Here is a 10,453-nt window from a genome sequence, read left to right on the forward strand (position 1 = left end):
CTGAGGGGGGTGTGTATGACTGAGTTTTCTGTAGTGGAAGGAACTACTTAATTAATCCAAAAAGCATCCTGACATCTATTGCTTTTGAAAATTCTTAATTTTATCTTCGCTTTAGGAAGGGAAAAGAAATTTTATCTTCACTTTCACAGGGAAAAGAAGTGACTTTTAAGTGCTGTTGGAATCTGTCCTGCAAATACGCACTAGAAGGATTCCCCCCACCATCCCCTGTGTTCTTTATGCAGAACTATAGATGGTAAAGCAGTTAAATAACTCAGCTGAAGGGTATATTAAAATATCCAAAGTTATGTGAGAAGAAATCAGTCTCGCCCGGTTTTCAGAAGTTCAGGCCAATAATGGTTGTTAGCTGTATGCTTTTTCTTTTGAACCTTTTGCTTCACTGCTCCTGTACTAGATTTTGAGACTTCTTACTACAAAAACACAGGTCTGGCATGTATTTATAAACTGACCCTTGCTCTCTGTTTCTGATATTAGCGTCTCGCCAGCTATTTAAAGAGGTGTTGCAATACTCAGATTTGTTCACTGCATACTGTGATGTATCTCCACTGGCCTGTTACATAGTGGTGGAATTGATTAACTTGGTGGAGTTCTAGAATTTCAAAGCAGCTTTGGGCCTTTGAGCTGAAGGAGCAGAGAGAACTGGTAGACTTTTCCCGGTCTTGGTAACATTTACTCATAAAATCCATTTGTTGTGCTTGAGTTGCTGAAGTACTTAGTGAAAGCATTGGGATGCTCAAAATACATACGTTTGCCAACAACAGCTTGCTTGTTTCTGTGCAATAATCAGATCTTCAGTCAGTTTTGCTGTACCATCGCCACAGCCCAATCAGCATGAAAGGAAACAGAATACTTTCTACAGTGACTGTGTGCTACCTAACCGTGGTGCCCTTGCTTCACTTGATAAGCTATGAGCACTACGTTCTTTGTCTTTCAGAGGTAGCATGGACACATGCTTAAGGTATTACAATGATGAGTTAAGGTGAAAAGAAACAATGTGCTTAAAATTCACTGCCCAACTTCTTGCGGAACGTGTAGATAGAATATGGTGTACATTTATGAAGGAAACTGCAACCGAAGAAGCGTTGTCACAGCAATCTGGTGTAAAAAGCAGACCCTTTAAGCATTACAGTCTGAAACACAGCATGTGCAGAACAACAGCATTCATGTAATTGTAAAGCTTAACAGCCAGAGCAGAGTTCGTCTGCTTGACTTGATGTGAAGTTTGTTGTGCCCACTTTTTGGATCTGCTGATTTAAGAAAGGATTGTACAAATTCATCTGTGAGGCAGACTGGTCAGAGCCATTCAGATATTCTGAGTTGGCTGACTGACTCATAGTCCCAGCCTGTGCTGGAGGAGGTCTGAACTACTGCTGGAGAGCCGGGTAGTGCTCAGAGCTGTGTTTGAGAAAGTATTTGGTGCTGTTCAAAGCTGAAGCCCTGCAAATCAAGCTGATGCAGTGTCAGTTGTGGCTCTTGCTTGAGCTGGGGACCTGCTTCCTCTGCTTCGAGCTTTTTAGTCAGGTCCTCGGTAGCAAGAACGTAGCTCCCATCTCTTCAGGGACAAAACAGCAAGCAGGGAAGTATACTGTCCTCTTGTGTGCCAGCAGTCTGGACAGAATTAGCCACCAGTAGGCACAAAATGGCATAGTATGTTACATTAAATTAGCTGATCACCACCTCTTCTTTCTTTTTTTAAACACCTTATGAGTAGGTGGAAACTTCTACAAGCAGTATGGAAGTGTAGTAGGCTGCCATAATGATCACCTTGCTTATTAAAATATCTTGCTTTACACTCAATAATTTAAGTCGTTACTATGTCACCTACACTGATTCATAGTTCCAAGCAATATGTAGCTGCTGCCAAGAGAGACTTCAGAACTGTGCATTTCTCAAATCTACATCTGTTAAAATGCTACTCTGCTGCAATGTCTGAAATAAACCCGGGTTTCTCAGGTGTCCGATTCATGTAATAAGGGAGATCTAATCCCCTGTTTTGTGCATGACAATCTGTATTTAGAATGCCATTCTCCTCTCTCTCCTGAATCATGCGTATTAAAATTAGTGGGAGACTCCCAATGAAGATCAATAATAATTTTGCTCCTGTAATTGTGAGTTTTGTCACCACATGGATTGCTCAGTGCAAAAGATGCAAAATCCCCCTTTTTAAGTGAAACAGATACTGAACATGTTTTTAGCTGACCTGCCAGTGAAGCTAACAAGTGCAAGCAGCACTTTTCTCTAGCATTTTCAGTCTGCCTACAGACTCAAGAACATGTGTTTCTAACCTTTATTCACACTTGGAACACTTTGTAAGTGCAGTAGTTGGAATTTTTTTCTGAACAAGGAGTGAGGAACCAGGAAGGTGAATATGACTTTTATTTCATACAGCTTATGGATGTAACTTATTAATGGATGGAACACAGGCATTTGCTGTGGTGTTTGACGTAATAAAGGTATATCTACCCTATCTGTAGCAAGGCCATGGTTCTCAACCCTGTGTAAAGTGAAAATAAGTAATCTATTAAGTAAACTAAATTGCTAAGGGAGGGGAGGATCTTCAAGGAACTGAAGGCTTGTTAAATAAGATAAAACAAGTATAAATCTTAGAGTAATTACATAGCTATGACTCAAAGACAGTGGACTCAGCTGCGCAAAGCAACCATATATTTGACCAGATTCTTGTATGAAGGCAGCATATTTTATTCCTGGGCCACAAAGAAGTCTGAAAAGCAGAGTCATACAAATCTTTTCTTCGTTCTAAGCTATGCAATACTGGACTTAAGTTTGTCCTGCTAATCTTAAAGAAACAGATACTGCCTTTTATGATTCCTGTTTTTTACATGCAGCTTGCTGTTAGACATTTTTTGGTTCATAAATCTTATTACAAAACAGTAAGATGCCATGATAAAGTTGGCTTATCTAGTAATTTTTTCCTTGAGAATAATGCATATACTGTTCATCCTTTTAATTCTCCAGGTCATCTGAAGGATATCAACATGCAAAAGGGTGACAAACTCAGATCACTGTCATGTATCACACAATCAATTGTGTATCACACGAACACTGTGAGAAGGATTTACAAATGTAAGTTATATAGCAAATTTCACTGGCCCAAGGATGATGTTAAGCATTGCAGGATGTGTGAACAGATCTAAAATGAGAGCAAGAAATGGGAAAGCAGAAGATGTGGGCTGCAAGGGTCAAGAAGGCTCTTGTGTGAACAGATCTAAAATGAGAGCAAGAAACAGGAAGGCAGAAGATGTGGGCTGCAAGAGTCAAGAAGGCTTTTTCGTGAACAGAAAATAAACTAGTACCATCTGAGCAAAAATGAAACAAAGTTTGTGAAGCAATGCAGAGTGAGAACAGTGAATGTTTGGAAAAACACAGTGTAAGCAGCTGGATTTGCAGACCCTGATTGCCTGTAGTTCTCTCCTGCTTGGATTTGCTTATGTCTAAAAATATTTTTGAGCCCTAACTGCAGCCTTCTCCGGGTATGAAATATTCCAGCCACTCATTCACAAGATACACCCAGGAACTCTCTTTAAAACTTCCACCTTGCTCTCAAATTGGCCAAGATGTTCAAAAGTGACTACAAAAGAGAGACTAAAAGTACACTGCACAAGTTTGATTTTTGTTAAGATACCAGAATCGAAATAAACTGGAGCTTGGAATTAAAGAATCAAAGTCTGTTTCTCAGGTATTGCAACTGTTTGTGCATAGGCAAGAGTTTGGATAATGCTTTGTATGCAGCGACCTAGAGATATGGCTCTGGGCAATTGCTGAAGAAGAAAACACTATGACTTCCCTCTAATTCTCGCCACCCCACACACCCCCAGTCATTGCAGTAGGTGTTATTTCATATTGCCATTTGTTAATGCTGTTCTGTTTGCACACAAATCTCAGAGCACATGAGCTTGCATGCATGAGGTTCCAGTTTCAATACCTCTTTAGTGACACTAGAATATGCAAATTAAAAAAGAACTGCAGGTGTTTTGTAGATTTCAAAAAAGGTGGAGCATTCACTCCTAGGTGATATCTGCTGAAATTAGTTATTTCAGAACAAAAGCAGAGCCATGGTTATCTGTTGTTCTCTACATGCATATTTTTAAAGCAATTATGGTATTTCAGAATAGGTTTTACTGAACACATAATCCTGTAGTTTTGCTCTTTGCTAGTAACCATAGTGGTTTTAGTAGCATTGTTCTTCTAAGTGATGCAAATCTAACGGAACTCTGAACTATGTTTAGGATCTGTCCTTCTCGTTTTAGCAGGTTTTTCCTTTTTTTCATTATTTCTGGACAATCGCAGTATAAAGTGAAAGTATGAATGTGGTGGTAACTGTAAATAGCCACCCAGGAATAAGAAGAAGGAGAATCTGTCTTTGGGTCTGCAGCAAAAGTCCTGGTGTCCACAAATAACCAGTGAGCTTTTTGTTTCATCCTGTTCCCTCCCTCTAAAAATGCTCCTATGCTATACACCAGTAACATTGTTGCCATGGCACCCATCAAAACCCAGATATGCTCTTGCTTTATGTAGCAAGATGCAAATTTTTGTAAACAGGAGAATTTTTCACTTTTCACTGCTATTAAGTAAGGGACTCTATCCATGCCTCCAGAGAGAGGCCATTTACTGTACACTCTTTGTCACTCCCAAGTGTGTGCGATAGTTTACTCTTATCAGTTCGATCCACAAAGGGCACTTGCTAAATTTTTGGTATTTGCCTGTTTGATTTTCATGGTACAGATTCTGCTGCACATAAGATGTCATCTGTACTTGACCACCCTTTAGAAAGGTGGGGAAATGTGTGGGGAGTGTGGGGAAAGGAGGAGTGGCTCATTCAACTGGTTTAAATTAAAGTCATTTAAAAAAATTAAAAAAAAAAAAGGGCCATTACAGCAATATACGCCAGCTGAGGCTCCACAACTTCAAAGGAGAAAATTTGAACTGCTATGGAGTCCAGTTTTCTCCTTCAGCAGTAGGGAACAGCTGGTGGATTGGACTCTGACTGCAAAGAGGCTGGTGTAAATGGTAAGAATTGCCACTAAAGTCTTGATGTTTACTGACACAGATGAGATGAGATTCAGGAAATATACAGCAGCTTGTTGTGGAGGAGGTTATAGATTTGTATGTTAAGACATTATTGCACACAATAGCTAAGGAGGGAGGAGAGACATAAAATACTATTTAATATTTAAAATATATATACTGAAGACCAATACTGGGTTGTTACTTGCCCTTTGTGTTGGCTCAGCAGTTAGGTATCAGCTTTATGTTCCTTGACACTGAGAATTCTGTGGAAAATCTGAAGACAAATCCCTTGTAAGCTGTGGTGTATGAGGCAAGAAGAAGGCAAAGACTGCTGCTGGATTTGTCTCTGCTGTTTTAGAATATGCTCCATTTTGCTAATGAACAATTTGTCCCAGGGTCACACCATTTTCTAAATGAATCTTCAGTCTGGCTCACTTCTGTATAAATGTAAGGAAAATGATGGACACCTGAAAAGTTAAGCAGGCAAAAAAATGTTTGTGCATGTATGTTTGGAGATTTGCTCTGTATCAGTCTATGCTCAAGGAACAGTACAAAATGGTGAATGCTTCACTGATGTCAAGCAAGAAGACTTCCTTCTCAGTAGGCAGTACTCCCCAAAAAAGGTAGTACTGAGAAGGATGAAGGTTGGTTTGATTTCTGCTGATGCATAATAAAAAGAAAACTTTCCAGACTTTACACTGCTTGTGGTAGGTTTGATACTCATTTGCTGAATCTAGTAACTCAGTGTTTGAAGGGAGGGAAAAAACAAACAACAATGAGGGTACCAAAGCTACTCTTCGAACAGAGGCTAAGATGACTGGACACTAAGGTATTAGCAGAGACATGGGGAATTTGAGTTCAGCTCCCTGCTTGCCACCATTTATCTGTCTGCTCACGGGCAAGTCACTCAGGAAGTCCCCATGGTGCACCCTGAGTCCTGGTGTTCGCACCCATCTTGGTAGTGCCATGAGTCAAAGAAATTCCCTGCTTGGAAGCAGATGCAGTCCCAGTACAGCCACGTGTCTGTGTTCCCTGTCTGTATAATGGGGATGTCCCCATGCTGAGTTGCTTGTATTTGTAAGCTCTCTCAGACAGAGCTGGCTGATGTGTCAGATCTGCTCCTTGTACAAGGAATGGTAACACTTCAGCCATGAGAGCGGAGAAAGTCTTGGCTAATTGTAATAGAAGCTCCCTTTGCTGAAGAACCCCAAAACTGTGACCAAGGCAAGCCTGGTCAATAGCCTTACTGCAAGCACTTCAAAGTTATGCTACCCAGTCCCTTCCAAATATACTACTAGTAGCAATGACTTTTTACAAAATCAAGACACCAAAATACAAGCTGTTTGTACTGTATGACACACCTATATGTACAGAGAAGACTTCAAAACTGGCTCATAAATTCTTTAAGGTTCATTTGCAAAAATACACCAGAAATTTGGCTACTGAGTATAAGTTACATAGAATGGACTTGTTTGGCTCAGACAAGATCTGCTTTGAGATCTTTTGTCAGGTACTATTTGTTTCATATAATAATCACTGAGATTCCTCAGGGACATCATAACCATTTTTAACAGATCCTCATGCTGGTTGAGGTGTTTGGAGTACTGACTAACTTGCATAGATGTACAAACAGAAATGCATAATGCAAGCAATACTGTTATGCTCAGTAGTGCTGCTATTAAACAGAAAGCAAAGTATGTGTATCATTGTTGATAGAATGGAGACCGAAGTTTAATATGAACGTGTTTTATAGCTGCAAAAGTTAATTACTTAAGTTAAAGTTAATATAGTGTATATTGTTTGGGTCTAAGAAATCGTATACAAACATATTTGCATCTAATCATGAAGTATTTTAATGCTTGTAATAGAAGTCATTAAAAATATTGTTGGTTATGCTAGAATACAGTGCAGTAAGCTTGTTTTTTAACCATTAAGCAATAATAAAGACTTATCTGCTTGCTGTCCTTTACAGTTCTGCTAGTAGCAATAAAATAATATGAGTTTATTTACTTACAAAGGTAATTATTTTATTTTAAAACACAAGATAGGCCTTTAATGTTATATAACATCTTTAAAAATGCCTAATTAAAACAAACAACATATTGCTTTGACAGCTAAAGGTTTATAAGTTTTGTTTCTTCACAGAATCAAGAATTCTTGCCTAATACTTGCCCACTCAGAACATCAATATAGCATCAAACACTTATGAAAATCCTTTTCCCCCAGAGCAATACCTTTGAAACCGTAAGTTCTAATTATGTCATCAGAAGGTATTCTTATGAGGGAAAGTTTTCAGGACTGGAGAGGGTGACTGTGAAAATCTAACTGGTCTTTCTGACAGTGGATTCAGGCACATTAAAAACTGTCAGCAAATTAAATCTTGCCTTTGATCAAACTACAAATATTGCTATTTTGAAGCCAGCTTGTATTTATGGACTTTGGGTTCAGCAGTTTACTGTTGCACCTGAAATATACTACTAGTATACTACTGTAGGGTTTGGGGCACAACTCCTTGTAAAGGTGATCACCCTTAACTCCTAGAACTAAGCCAATAGTGTTTGTTACCTTTTAGTAACAGGTAGTAAATATCCTCTCAAATTCAGACTGTATATTAAAGGACCGGCTCAAGGCTTCTTAGCAGTGACATTTTGCTGTCTAAAGGATGAAGGAAAAATAAACACCCAGGCCACCTGCAATTAATTAAGGAAAGACAATACACTAATGACATTCTCCTTTCCTGGTTAAAGAAAATCGTGTCTGAGGAAGCCAGCCTAATTAAACCAATACAGATTTTGTCAGCCTGCTTCAGCCCACTTCCATAAGGAACTGCTTACTGAATGGGTACTTTAGAATGCTGTCTAAAAACTGCATTACGGGACTTGTAGAAAAAAGGCAGGTGCTATTTCCCACACTGACACAACACACTGATATTTCCAGTTTTGGCTCAAAATACATCAGTATACATGTGTATAAATGCTGTAAAAACTATGGAGAAACCTTTGAAAGTATCTGTAAATGTGTGTCTCTTGAAATTACCAGATCATGTACGAATTGTCAAATTAGTTCCACCAAGCTAAAGCTGGGTGATCTGAAGGACTTTTAAGGTTGGCTTAATGGAACTAATTTTAAGATTTGCTAGTAATGTCATGCTAATCTAGTGTATGTTGGCTGGAATTCTTTCTGGTTTAAGATTATGTTAAAATTTCAAATGTAAGGTTAACGGGGTGTTTTCAGTGTAACCTGAGAGAAAGAGAGAGGGAAAACTCAGCACAATGACTCTAGGAGAGAATTGTCATAACTTAGCATAACTTCCAATATATTCCCACTTACACTACAATTGTTACTGGAGCTAATGAAGCTTGAGAACAGTTAGCACTGTCAAATCACAATGGAGTCCAGAGAATTCCAGAAAACCCTTTCTCTGACAAAGCTGTGAAACATGAAGACTTGGTATACTGAGGGGAGCAATGATTCACATTGCAGACCACACAATGTACTGCTGAATATTGACATGCTACAGAATTAAGTCCATATACTTAATATCGTAGAATGAATTGGAGGATTTTGAAAATTGCTCAGAAAGACAGAAATATCTTTTAGCACTCATAGAAAAAGAAAATGCATACAGAATAAGCTATCTCCTATGACAAGTCAATGGGAAACAGAACTGTCAATTCATTGTGTGCTTCCTCCAAGTAAAGCTACAGTGATAACCAAAGGATATTTCAGTAAAACAGCTGAATTACCCAGCCACCGTCTTCAGTGGAGCAGAAGACTAGGATTTAAGGCACATTAGTCAGCATGCTACTGTATTGATCCTACTGAGTGATGATTCTGTCTTGGACACATACTGTGAGTTTTTTGCAGCAATGAGAGGAGATTTACTGGAGGATGTTTTTTTCAGAATCGAGGTGATGATTTAAAAAAACATCAATCTTGTTGAATTCCATCTAGTTCTAGTTTGGGGTTTAGTTCAGATGGAGTCAGTGTGGGATTTAGCTGTGGAACTGGGAAAGCTTAACATGATGAACTGATGTTTGTGGAGACACACAAGTGTGTTAGATTTTTGGGTTTTTAATAAGCTCTTTGTCCTTGAAAGTTACATGCAGCTCAGTAGGAAATCCGGGTGCAGGCACCTACCAAGATCAAACTCACTGCTATATGATAGTTGTTTAAAACATGTGGTATGCTTCAGTATGGAATCTTTAAAAAAATCAGTTCTAGCTTGCAGTTGTTGCTACACAGACTGTATGCAGATAAGTCACAAATAACTGAGCATATGTGTGGTGCAAGGTTAAAACAATAACAAGCAGGTCGAATCACTCAAACACTGGAAATCACTTTGACTCCAGGCCAAAAGCTTAGCTTGAGATGATATCAGTATGGGATAAAAAGAGGATAAACTAACAGGCTTAGCAGCCAGCTTGTTGGAGTCAGCATATAGTATCTATACTTCCAGCAGGAGAGCAGATGGTCATATATTTAAGGAAGCACCAGACAGGGAGTCAGGAGATCTGAATTCTATTCCTGGCTCTGCAGCAGTGTTCCTATGTCACCTTGGGGAGTCACTTTTTCCCCCTTTTTTCTTAATCTTTTAAGTAGTGGAAATAATATTTGCTTGTCTCACAGGGCAGTTGAGAGGCTAAACTAATGCTGAAAAAAATGCTCTGAAACTCTAAGAAGAATGTATGGAAGAAATGAAAAGTAGACTTGTTTGGAAGAAAGGATGGTTTCATATGGCATGTTTGTGCCATATGTTTATGACCTTTCCTCTCCCCGGAACATCCCATGCCTTTTTGCACAGTTTTCAAGGAGGGAATAAATGGATTAAGCTGCCTTCCACATTTGCTAGAAAGATAAGCAGCTGCCAGTAAGAACCTGACCAAAGAACGGACTTTATTACTGAGAGAGATATTATTTATGCCTAAGAGGGCAATAGGCTTGTTGAAGTTAACCGCTCATCCCAAGATATTTTTGCATTGGTGGCAGAATAATGTCTCTAATGGCTTTTATTCTGCATTCAGCAGTGCTGCTTGCAAGCTGAATGTTAAGTACATACTTAAGTATTGTCTCTTATGAACAAATCTGCTGAAGTCCCCAAACAAGTCCATTTTTTAAATCAGTGAGAAATGTCCATGATTATTTGCACAGGACTTTCATCTAAAGCCCATTAAAATCAACTAGACTTCAAAGGAATCTGAATCAAAGACCTAGCAAGCAACTGTCATTTCTTCTGAATCCTATGCCCATTAAGAAAATTGACCCTACTTATCTTTGTAACTGTTTGGCATCATAGGAGTTATGTTTTCACCACAGAATAAATAACTTCTGCTTTCAGCGTGGAGGTGTAAGCTTTGGGCTGGAGTTGAATGTTAGTGCAAATCATGATTTGCTCCATTTGTGCGCA

Source organism: Falco naumanni, chromosome 8 (genome assembly GCF_017639655.2).
Source record: "Falco naumanni isolate bFalNau1 chromosome 8, bFalNau1.pat, whole genome shotgun sequence".
Classification (NCBI taxonomy): Eukaryota; Metazoa; Chordata; class Aves; order Falconiformes; family Falconidae; genus Falco; species Falco naumanni.